This window comes from Neofelis nebulosa, chromosome 18 (assembly GCF_028018385.1).
Source record: "Neofelis nebulosa isolate mNeoNeb1 chromosome 18, mNeoNeb1.pri, whole genome shotgun sequence".
NCBI classification, from domain to species: Eukaryota; Metazoa; Chordata; class Mammalia; order Carnivora; family Felidae; genus Neofelis; species Neofelis nebulosa.
Window position 1 is genome coordinate 38,480,661 of NC_080799.1, and position 12,747 is coordinate 38,493,407.

Consider the following 12,747-nt stretch of genomic DNA (forward strand, 5'->3'; position numbering starts at 1 on the left):
ATTGGTCTCCACTCATATTTCTGGTGCTTTTGTTTCCTCAGCTAAGCACATTTTTTTCTCTCTGTATCACTTCATCTTATTTCCCAACAACCCTGTATGGCAGATTCTCTTGTGACCTCCCATTTTCCCCCCAGGAAGAGAAGATTGGGTTTTAGGGTAGTTAAGTAACATGATCATCTAAGTTATCCTACCTGATGGCTCACGCTAGAGAGAGTGGTGGTATATTAGTTATCCAGCACGAACAAATTACCTTATACTGCAGCCACTAAGACAGCAGCATTAATTAGTTCACAGTTTCACTGGATCAGGAATCCGTAGGTTAGCCAGGGTTAGACTGATGCTTCTGTCTCACCTGAAGGTTTGACCAGAAGACCCACTTGTAAGTTCACTGATGTGCTTCTTGGCTGTTCAGTTCCTTACAGGTGGTTGGGCTAAACTCTCAGTTCCTCAGGAACTGTTGGCCGGAGATCTTCTCAGTTCCTGGCCATGTGGGCAGCCCCACAGAGTATCTTAAAACATGGCGGCTTTGTCAGAGTGAGCCAGAGTGAGTGCAGGGCAGAGAATACCAACAAGGTGGAGGTCTTGGTCTTTTGTAACCTTATCATGGAAATGATACGTCATCATCTTTGCTGTATTTTGTTTTTTAGAAGCAAATCACTAGATCCAGTCTGTACTCGAGGGCAGGGGATTACACAAGACCATAAATACAGGTGGTGGGGACACTGGGGCCGTGTCAGGAGTTGCCCACGCAAGATGTCATGAGCCTGTGCCTTGAAGTAGGGTTTTCCCGTCTCCACCACTTACAGGCTCCATAACCTCCGGAAAGCTAAGCACCTTCCTTTTTCTCATGTGTCATATGGGTATAATAATAGTACCTACTTCACATAGTCATTGTTAGGGTTAAATAAGTAAAGAGATGTTAAGTACCAGGACAATAGTCCTGGTTGTGGCTCCAAACCAGTGCTGGCCAAGTGGCTGCAGAATCACCTGGAATCCAGCCCTTCCCATGCGGCCTCTGGAGGGGTTTTGAGCAGAGGCAAGAGCTAGGATTCTGGACACTGATGTCCCAACTCTACTTTGCTGTATTGTCTTGTACATGGTTTTTTTTTTTTTTTTTTGGGTTTTTTTTCTTTTCTCTGGGACTTCATTTATCTGTAGAACTAGGGGATAAAGCGAGAGCAAAAAGCTGTGATTCGTTATCTCTGCCAATTCTGGGCGTGGACCTCCAAGGCTTCTTGTTGAGAAAATTTTCACAGGTGTGTGGGATGGAGTTCCCCCAGGCTCAGGACAGCTGGCTGTGTCCATCTCTCATGGGCAGTGCATCAAGTGATGTCATGCTGAAGTCAACCGTGCTAGGAGTATTTACACCATGGATATAGGCACGTGTTACACACTGGGTCTCTCTCCCCCCACCCTGCACCCCAAGAGCAAGCCGTTTAATACTTGCCATTCATTGCACTGTTAATTGCAAAGCTCTGTGGGAAAGAGGACCGAAATTTATTGCAGTACCTGGGAAAGTCCCAGGAAGAGGATGTGGACGAATGAGTGACTAGTGTATATTTGCCATTTCTGGGTAGTTGATCTCTGTCACCCTCCCTACGCCAACATTCATGGACTGGCTGCATTTTCAGGAGGAAGAATTTACTGAGTTGGAGGAAAGGTTGCGAGTGCGGGTTCTGTCTCTAAAATAAAAGGCATACGAAAGCCCAGTGTATCGTCTGCTGGCCATGTTGCCTCATCTCGGTTTCTTAAAATTGCTCAAGAAACTAGTAGCTGGCTATACTCAGATAGGCTCATTAGGAATATCGGGCCATTTCCCCCTTTCTCTGAATGGACGGAATGCAAGAATTGTAAGTAATGTGCATGCTGGGAAGTGTGTTGTATGAATAATCCTAGACCCTCTCAACCACAAGCACCATGCGTGGTAGGGAGGTTAGGAGGGCGCTCCAGAGGAATAGGACCAATAAGATATTTTATACATTTGTTTATGTGAGCAACTGGCTCTTACTATTATGGGAGCTGAGAGATCCCATGACCTGCCATCTGCAAGCTGGACACCCAGCAAAGCCAGCAGCGCGTTGCAGTCTGAGCCCGAAGGCCGGAGAACCAGGGGAGCTAATGGTCTGAGTCCCAGTCTGCAGGCAGGAGAAGATGAGGTGAGATGTCCCAAAAGAGTGAATTCCTCCTGCCTCTGCCTTTTGTTCTATTTAGTTCTTCAACAGATTGGATGGTGCCCACCCACACCGGGAGGGCCATCTGCTTCATGGAGCGCACTGATTCAAGGGCTAATCTTGTCTGGAAACACCTTTACAGGCATACCCAGAAATTATGTTTGTTTGATCTGGGCATCCTGTGGTCCAGAGGAGCTGACACATAAAATTAACCATCACAGTAGAGGAGGGATTATCTCCAACTCCACCAACACCCCCAGCCTTAGAGTTGGAGATCAGAAAACCCGAGTACTTACTCTGGCCCTTACTTTTCAGACACTAAGCATTAGAAAACTTGAGAGATAGTGGAGATCGGTGGGTAGGAATGGACCATTCTGCTGTCCCTTCATGCAATCTGATGTTCTCCAAAGCAGTGAGACATGGCCACACTCATGATGCGTTACCCGGAGAGGAGCTAATGGCATAATCATGGACTCCCCACAGTCAATTATTGCAATTACGGGAAGCCACTCTCTTGTCATATTTCATTTAGCACACCATGGCGCAGGAAGGCAAGTGGCACCAAGGGTCCTGGGCCCATTGTCACTGCCCTCACTGGAGCAGGCATCAAAAAAGGAGATTGCCAACCCCAATAATCTGTTCCTGCAGAAGCCATTAGGCTAGGTGACATGTTCACTTAGGGTGACATATATTGATCATGTAAAACACGCACACTGTATAATATGATTAAACAAACTCAAACAGTTCCAGAGACAGCCAGCTGAACTGTGTGTGGAGACTGGCTCTGCAGCAGGAGCCTCATGGCCCTGGTTGAGAGGGTCTAGTCCCTGGGAAGGAACCCCCTGTGGCAAGTTTGTCATCTGTCCGTCCATCCATCCATCCATCCATCCATTCAACAGGTATTTATGGGTGTCCACTAAGTGAAGGGCACTGTGTTCAGTTGGGGATAAAATGATGAACAACACGCACAATTTGCCTCTACTCCCAGGAAGCATCTAGTCTAATGAGTGACACCAGTAGGGATCAGTAATCACAAATGGAACTAAATGCTCTGAGAGAAAGGATCACGGTTCAGCGAGAGCATATAGTGAAGGAATCTGACCAGGCAAGCGGATTATGGAATAATTATAACAGTTCCTAACTATCATCCTCTTACTGTAGTGGGTTGAACAGTGTCCCCTCAAATTCATGCCCATCCAGAAAGCTCAGCTCAGGATGTGACCTTGTCTGGAGTAGAGTTTTGTTTTGTTTTGTTTTGTTTTTAATTTTTTTTTTTTATTGAAGATGGCACTAGTTAAAGATCTTAAGATGATATTGTACTGAATTTAGGATGGGTCCTAAATCCAATGATTGCAGAGACTCATGTCCTTATAAGAACAAGAGGGAAGAAGGCCACATGGAGACAGGGGCAGACATTGGAGCGATGTGGCCACACGCCAAGGATGCTAGAGCCAACAAATCTAGAAGAGACAAGGAAGTGCTCTTCCTTAAAGCCTTTGGACATGGCCTTCCTGGTACCTTGATTTTCGACAACTGAACGCCAGAACTGTGAGAGAATATATTTCTGTTGTTTTTAAGCCACCCGCCAAGTGGTTGTTTGTTATGGCAGGTCCCAGGAAACAAATGCACCTGCTAAGTGACTAAGTGTTAGAAACCGTGCCAGGAGTTCCTGAGGGAGGAAGACATTAGACTGAGACTCGGCCTTCAAGGAGCTCAGACTCTTGTTGGCAGCCAGGGGCCAGGCAGTCCACAGACAACTAAAATCTTCTCTGTTAACCACTGCGATCAGGGTTAGCCCTGGGGTTATGGGAGCACAGGAAGAGAGCCCTAGCTCAAGTGACAACACAAGGCTGACAGACAGCACAGCAGTCACCCTGCCTGTCCCCTCACCTGATCCCTGCCTTAAAGCCCCAGTGAAATTCGTAATACCATCATTCATCTCTGTCTTTAGCAATTAATACTCAGCATGTATGAATCTCTGACTACGTCCTCACTTCCTGAATGTTTGGGTACTTTATTTCTTATTCACCTCTTTCGTTTGAACCCTAAACTTCCATGCCTATGGCAAAAAACAAAAAACAAAAAACTTCCCCCAGACCCATCACCTGTACTCTCCAGGACTTTAGTTATCAGGAGGATGAAATGGATCAGACCTGGGTTTTGGGAGGTAAAAGGGGGGAGGAGACCAGGATGCCCCCCAGGTCTCTGCTTTGGGGGGAAAGGGTGGGTGATGGATTGTGCTTCACGGGGCAGGGAACACAGGAGGTCAAAGAGACATGCATGGTGGGACATGTGGAACTCAGACTTGGGTTTGCTGAATTGGAATTAGCTGTAGAATGTCCAGTTGGTCAACAGCCAATAGGTGGTTGACTGTACAAGTCTGGAGTAAAGGGAGACATCTGCCCTTTTTGAACCCTCTAGTGGTCATCTCAGATGGCCCATCTCTGTTGCAAACCCACGCTAAGCTATTAAGATGTGATTGCACTTAAGATAGTGAACCGGTGGGGCTTGTCCCTTCCATATACTCAAGCCATATACTCTACAGGCTCCAAGAGGAGTGGAAAAGGTAGGGGTCTTGACAATGTTGTGTTCATCCACTCGACTCCTGGTAAATATTCTGTCAGAATGTAGCCAGGAACCTATAGGGTTTGAAGATTGGCAATAACATAATTTTAACAGGAACTTGGACAGTTTAGTCCTTAGAGATACAATTTATCTTCTTCAGGAGGTAACAGTCTAGAAGTATTTTCTGGAATATCAATCCTCTGCACTTTGTGGTAGGAGATTGCTATTATTTTCAAGATAGAAGTATCTCCTTCAAGGAAATGCTCACAGCTTTTGACCTTCGCAATGCGAGCGTACAATTAGCAAGGAATTTCTAGAATTTACCATCCAACATGATGGTGTTTTCACCATATTTTTTGGTTCAAAGGAAAAAAGAACAATAGAGAAAGTGGGTGTGTGAGCATAGCTATAGACCGCAGAGATATATTTGCAACAGAAGGGAAGAAATAACTTTACATCTCAAATCTACAAGATAAAAACCATGTAAAGTTGGAGGGAGGGGACAGTGCTTAGCTGTGCTGAGTCTGTTTTCCAGTCTGAAAAGGAGGATAAGAAGACCCCACCCCACTGGGTTGCTGTAAGCAGTCAGTGAAATACCATTGCAAAGCCCCTTTCATAGAGATGGGCAGAAAGTAGTTGCTCAATAAATGGTAGCTTTCACTTAAATTTTCAATAATGGAGAGACTTTCCCCCAAAAGAGTGCCATTGATTTGCCATTTCAAACAGTCTAGTCCTGGATATGTTCGTGCACTATTAGACTGTCACTCCAGGAAGGCTAGGGATACAACTTAATCATCATAACCATAACACTGATAATCATAACAATAGCAAGCATGTATTGAGCACCTGTTGTTTGCCAGGGAATACTCAGATGCACCCTGCATTTGCATTATCTCATGTCTTCCTCCTGGTAACCCAATGGGATTGGCATTTTCCCCCCAGTTTCTGGAGTGAAAAGAGGGTCAAGGTGAGAGAGAGGGAGAGAGACTGAGAGAGATCAACACTGTCTTATTTATGTCTTATTGGGTATTGCCAATCCCTTGAACAATCACTAGCTAAATGGGGCTCCACGAAGGTCGGGGAATTAGTGACTGAATGAATAAATGGAAAGATTGGAGAAATAAAGAAGATAAACCACTGGGGGGCTTAACGCCCTGGCAGGCTTGACTTCTCCTTCATTGTGGATGTATGCGTTTAGTCCACAGGGACCTGGGCATCTTTAGATCTTCCTTTGGGTTTTTCCCTCCTCAAGAGCTGAGCCAGGAAGTCACTGTACCATATTTTTACTTTGTGGTTCTAATCACCTGCTCATTAGCATGCAAGGACCTCCCCAGCCCCCTTCCTGAGAGGGAGTGGAGGTTCTGTGAGACTCGTACCCATTAAGGCCTTTTATGACCACCATTATGTAATAAAGAGCATCTGGAGCCTGAGGAATTATTGCAAGCTTTTATTTTGTTTTAAGTATAACTGTCTCCTCACACCCTTCTTCCTTTGGACGATTGCAATAATAGTTATAAGTGCACACTCTCTCTCAGGTCAGAGCCCGTGGTGGATAGAAAACATTCCTTCTTCCTCTGGCTCAACAGAAACTCAGTTTCTTCTGGTGTCTACCCTTCCCCCACACAGCATGCACCTGTTGGTCAGCTGACCTCACTCTCCGTCTTGGATGGACCTAAGTCCCTAAGCGCAACCCTATCCCTTTGCCAGTGGTTAGGTTACGGACAACTGGTGGTCTAATTCTAAGGGATTGGATGCTGGGAAGTATGCTGGGGTCCTTTGGGTAAGTTTCCCTCTCTCCTAAGAGATAAGCACAGGAAGAAAAAAAAGTCTTTCTTCCTCTGGATGCCATTCTATTAGGGTGTGATGCCAGAAGATTCTCAGCCATCTTTCCACCAGCCAGTGCTGATGAAACAGCGAAGATGCTAAAGCAGAGATGTGCAAAGGCCCTGGGTGTCTGATGACATCACTGAGCCTCTGATCCATGGCCTGGTTCTGTCTCTGGCCTTCCTGTTATGGGAGATAACATATTTCTGTACTGTTCAAGTCAGTTTCATCTGGGTTTCCAATATGTGCGCCTAAGAGCACCCTAGGTATTAAGGAGCCCCAAGGACACAGAGGCCCCAGAGAGAGGACCGACTTGGCAAGATAAAGCCATTTTCCAGATCAACAGAATAGAGGCAGTCTGCCTCGGATAGTTAGGTTCTATTCAAAGTGGCCAAAGTTCTTTTATCTTGGGAGTTTTGAATCCTGGAATCTCTGGCTGAGAAGGGACTTCAGAGATTACTTACTTCCCAAACTCAAACCCTTGGGCGGGTGGCATCAGTATCACCTGGGAGCATTTTTAAAAATAAACGTTCTTTGAGCAGTGCTCTAGAGGTTGTAATTTCAGCCGTTTGGGATTAAGCCTAGACATTTATACACATATGTATAGCATATATTTATATATTATCTATATATATTTGTCCATTATATATAAGTGCATTTATTTTTATATTAATATAAAAATATATATATTTTTTGAGAGAGAGCAAGTGGGAGACGGAGAGAGAGAATTTTAAGCAGGTTCCACATCCAGAATGGAGCCCACTGTGGGGCTCGATCTCACGACTGTGAGATCATGACCTAAAACAAAACCAAGAGTCCAACGCTTAATGAACTGAGCCACCCAGGTGCCCCTAGACATTTTTAAAAGCCTGAGTGAATTTGATGATAACCCAAAAATCATTGCTCTAAACCTGTGTTCTCCATCCCAACCTCCCCTCAACCCAGCCATGGAACCCCCTTTTCTCCCAGATAAAACCTAAGGCAGGACATCACTATGTAAAACAGACAAGACTGGGGCTGGTTTGACAAAAGTGAGCGCAGAGATCTTCTGATTTGCTTCGCAAGCAAAGTAGGGGACGGATGGGGTGTCACTAGACTGCGCGGCCAGAGAAGGCTTCTCTGTGAAGGTGACACTGTAGGTGGGACTCGAAGCATGTGAATCCATGGGAGAAAAGGATTCCAGGAACACGAGATACAGAAGCTCTGGGACTAGAAAGAGCTAGTGTGCTTGAGGGACTGGTATGCATTTAACTGCATCCTCCCAAAATTCATCTGTTGCGGTCCTAACCCCCAATGTGATGGTATTTGGAGGCGGGACCTTTGGGCAGGTACAGCTGACCTTTGAACAACGCAAGGGTTGGGGTGCCAATTGAGCGGGTGAAAATCCATGTGTAACTCTGGACTCCCCCCAGACCCTAAGGAACAATAGCCTACTTTTGACTGGAAGCCTTACCAACAACATGAACCGTCGTTTAACACATATGTTGTATGTTCTACATACTATATACCATATTTGTACAATAAAGTCAGCTAGAGAAAAGAAAATGTGATTAAGAAAATCACAAGGAAGGGCACCTGGGTGGCTCAGTCATTAAGCATCTGATTTCGGCTCAGGTCATGATCTCACAATTCATGAGTTTGAGTCCCACATCAGGTGAGTTTGAGTCCCACATCAGGTGAGCTCGAGTCCTGTTTCAGGTGAGCCCTGCTGCTTTCTCTCTCTCTCTTTCTCTGCCCCTCACTCACTTGTGTCCTCTCTCTCTCTCCTCTCTCCTCCCAAGTTCATTGTAACATTATTCACAGTAGCTAAGATATGGAAACAACCTATATGACCATCAACAGGTAAATAGATAAACCAAATGTGGATTATAGATACAGTGGGATATTATGTAGCTTTAACAAAGAAGGAAGAGAGATTTCTAAAACACAAGGTCCTTAGAGGAATTACGGGTTTCCCCCTTAACTTTTTTTTTTGAATGATATCTTCTTTATGTGCAAATGTGCAATTTATCTCTGCAGAAAAGATACAATGTTTTAGCTCTTTGTTAGAACAATAGATCTTTTACAGCTTAATCCTATTTCTAACAAAAGGTGGAAAATTGTTATGCTGGTTTTGCCACAAGATTTCATATCCTGTTTAAAATTAGTCTTCAAAGGGGCGCCTGGGTGGCTTAGTCGGTTAAGCGGCTGACTTCGGCTCAGGTCATGATCTCGCGGTCCATGTGTTCGAGCCCCGCGTTGGGCTCTGTGCTGACAGCTCAGAGCCTGGAGCCTGCTTTAGATTCTGTTTCTCCTCTCTGACCCTCCCCTGTTCATGCTCTGTCTCTCCCTGTCTCAAAAATAAATAAACGTTAAAAAAAATTTTTTAAAAAAATAAAATTAGTCTTAAAAAATTTTTTTAATGTTTATTTTTGAGACAGAGAGAGAGAGAGGGAAACAGAGCATGAGCAGAGGAAAGGTAGAGAGAGAGGGAGACACAGAATCCAAAGCAGGCTCCAGACTCTGAGCTATTAGCACAGAACCCGACGTGGGGCTCGAACTCACGAACCATGAGATCGTGACCTGGGCTGAAGTCAGATTCTTAACCAACTGAGCCATCCAGGTGACCCTAAATTAGTCTTAACCACAGGTTGGGAGACTGGAATTTGGGACTGAGAGTGTGAGATTGGAGTCTAGGTGTTGCCAGATTGCAAAGGCGTGAACTCAGGTGATTCCCTTAAACCTCTTTGGACCTATAAAATGGGAACAATCATTGTATCCATAGGCTTGTTGGAAGGCCTATGCAAGATCACATATGGGAAAGTTTTATCAGAGGGTCGTCCAAAGAATAAGTGCTCAATAAATGTTAGCTTTTAGTGATTTTATTCATTGGTACAGTACATGCCCCTGGCCATAGGGGGCTGGCCTATTCCCCCTGACCATGGTTCTCCATCATTCTTTAAGTCCTCATCTTGGGTTTATTGGCTGCAAATGCCAGACCCATTCGGGAGCTCTTTTAACACTAGGGCTGAGATGTTATAACCTAAAGGGTTAATGTCAGACCCACATTTTGGAGGAAGCTTGTGGTACCATCTGGTGCCAGAGAGGGGCAGCATACAGCCACTAGCATGGAGGGCCCGGCCTCTGCTGAGCAGGGCTCTCCTTAGTAGGGCTCAGAGGTCCAGCCAGGAGGTTGGAGCCTTAGTTGAGGAATCAGGTGAAATGGAAACGAAGATGGAAATAGCAGAACCAGGGTAGAGCAAACACATGGAGAAATGAGGCTGAAATATTTGTGGAGTTTTGAATCTGGTGTGCCCAAGCCACTATCTACTTACTCCTTCACACGGATGAGTGCACATTCACTTGTACCTGCTTGCTCAGTGATTCTTTCTATCATTCATTCATTCACTGATAAGGAAAGAGCAAGTGCTTTTTAGGGACTTTGTGTCGAGGGGCTAAGGTCTCAGGAACACTACCGCAGGTCAACTGGGTTTGAAGTCAGAGTCATTGGAAGATGAATCAGATGTCAGGGATTGGGGTATCAGACAAGTGACAGCACAGGCTGGCTGTGCTGTGGAGGCATCCTTCTGATGGGGCCAACCAGAAGTAGGTCCAGGGTAGCCTCAGGACTACGTGTTTTGGTTGGGCAGATTAAGTATAGCTCGACACCAGGGTCCATTCCCCACCATGGCTGTTACAGATTTGCATCATTATAGCAACTTCCAAGAGATGGCAGTAAAGAGTACTAAGCATGGGGTGCCATTTTGTAATTTTCCCAATGGGTCCTGTTAAAACTGGGTGTGGAATTCTGGAGGAGGCAGCTTCACTCTGACGGGAGGCAGTGTCTGCCTTGATGGACAGCAAGATGGGTCCTAAGAGGAAGCTGTGAGGGTCCCGACCATGAGTAAAACTAGGCCTCATGGGCAGCAGTGAGGATGCTCATAGTACGCTTGGACCAACATGAGGAAAACTTGACTTGTATACATTTCGACACCATTTCTTTCTTTGCTTTTTTAAAAAAGTTTATTGGTTTGAGAGAGAGGGAGCACACGCACAAGCAGGGCAGGGGCGGAGAGAGAGAATCCCAAGCAGGCTTTACGCTGTCCACATGGAGCCTGATGCGAGGCTTGATCCCATGAACCATGAGATCATGACCTGAGCCGAAATCAAGAGTTGGATGCTTAACCAACTGAGCCACCCAGACGCCCCTCTCCACCATTTCTTAACTACATGTCACCAGTGGATTGAGCAGAAATTAATATTATTTCCAGATTTAATACCAATATTTAAATATTACATACTTACAAGTCATAAACAGGTTAAGGGCAAAGTAGTCTATTAAAATTTGCGATGTGGTTGAATTTTATAAATTCTGAGTGAATAGGCCGCTTCCCCTTTGACAATGGTTGGCTGAATAAGGGTAGACACCACTTGACTTTAAATAGTTTTGCATGGAGAGAGTAGACATTTTTTAAAACAGGCAAATGTTGGGGCGCCTGAGTGGCTCAGTCGGTTAAATGTCCGGCTTCAGCTCAGGTCATGATCTCACAGTTTGTGGGTTTGAGCCCCATGTCGGGCTCTGTGCTGACAGCTCAGAGCCTGGAGCCTGCTTTGGATTCTGTGTTTCCCTCTCTACCTTTCCATTGCTCATGCTCTATTTCCCTCTCTCTCTCTCTCTCTCTCAAAAATAAATAAACATAAAAAAAATTTAAAACAGGCAAAATGTCAAATGATTGTTTTTTATTTTTATAAAAAGAGAAACATGCTATTATTTTAGAGAAAGAATTTTTCCTGGCTAATTCCTTCATAATGAATCATTGCCACAACATTCCTGTGTCTCTGAAATAGAGGTTGTCAAAAAGTTCTAATAACCCGATGGATTTCTATGTTGTCAATAAACTCATACTGTCAAAGGCAGTATTAGCTCAATGAGGAATGATTCAAATCAGCATGAGCTTGAATACATGGGCTCATCACTATGTCTCTATCTCTCACACACAATCATATACACAGACACACCATAATTCTTTTTAGAAGTATGATGCTTGCATTGATACATTACTGTAACCAGTTGTCTTCCTGCAGTGGACTTAAATGTTGTCTTTATCTGCCTGTGTTAGCTTTTGGTGCTTTTCATACAAGTATTTCCAGAATCCCACCATTCTAGGATCATGGCAGGGTGCATATTCCTACCCCTTGAAGTTAGGTGTGGGCATGGAATTTTCTTTGGAAAGAAAATTGAAGTGTAAGTAATACATGTGGCCTCCAAGGTGAAGCTTTTCACAGCCAGTGTGAAATTCACCATAAACTACCCCTTTTTATCGTAGCTTAGCAATCGCGTAAGTTTGGAGATGCAGTCTCCTTCAGCTTGAGTGAAGATAACATCATGCAGAGTCCCTTACCCCCAACCACAGCAGGCATGTGTGATGAGCAATAAACAGGTGTTATTTTAAGCTACTGAGGTTTGGAGTCACTTGTTACTAAGCCATGACACATCCTAGCTGACCAATACACATCCTTTCATTTATTCCCCTTTTATGGAACCAACCCTGCTCTACCTCCTTTCGCTGTGGTTGGGGGAAGAGTGATAAACTGCCTCTCCCTTTCTACTTCAGAGGTGATTACTTAACCCCATCCTGGCCAAACAAAACATTCCATCGTCCTGTCCTTGATGATTGGTTCACAAATAGGCAAATGATCCAAGCCAGGCAAATGAGATTCAGTCCCCAGTTAAGAACGAAGCTCTCTCTTTCCACAAGGGGATTAATTAAGCAGGTAGAACATAAGCCTAGAGGTACTGTGGCTATTTTTACTGCCACTTGGGATGAGCCCCTCTGAAGATAAAGGCTATATAGAGAAGTAAGAGCTGAGATACGGAGAGAGACAAGTTTGTGATAATATTATTGAAGCATTCTGATTCAGAGCATTCTTGTTTTCTGGTGATCCTAACAAGTAACTTTCTTTAAAAAAAAAATTTTTTTTTTTTTGGCTAAGTTTGTCGTCATTTGCAATAGAAAAATGTTAACTAATATTTTTCTTAATCACGCTAGAGGAAGCACCTCCGCTTTTCAACCGTGTTTATCTACAGAGTAAAGCTGAAATCTGTCAGCACGGCTTTCAGTTCCTTTTCTGGTTTGAGGCCCACTGTACATTTCCAACTTGACATCTGGGTCACATCCTTTACCTGCCTCCCTGCCTCTGTTCGCCA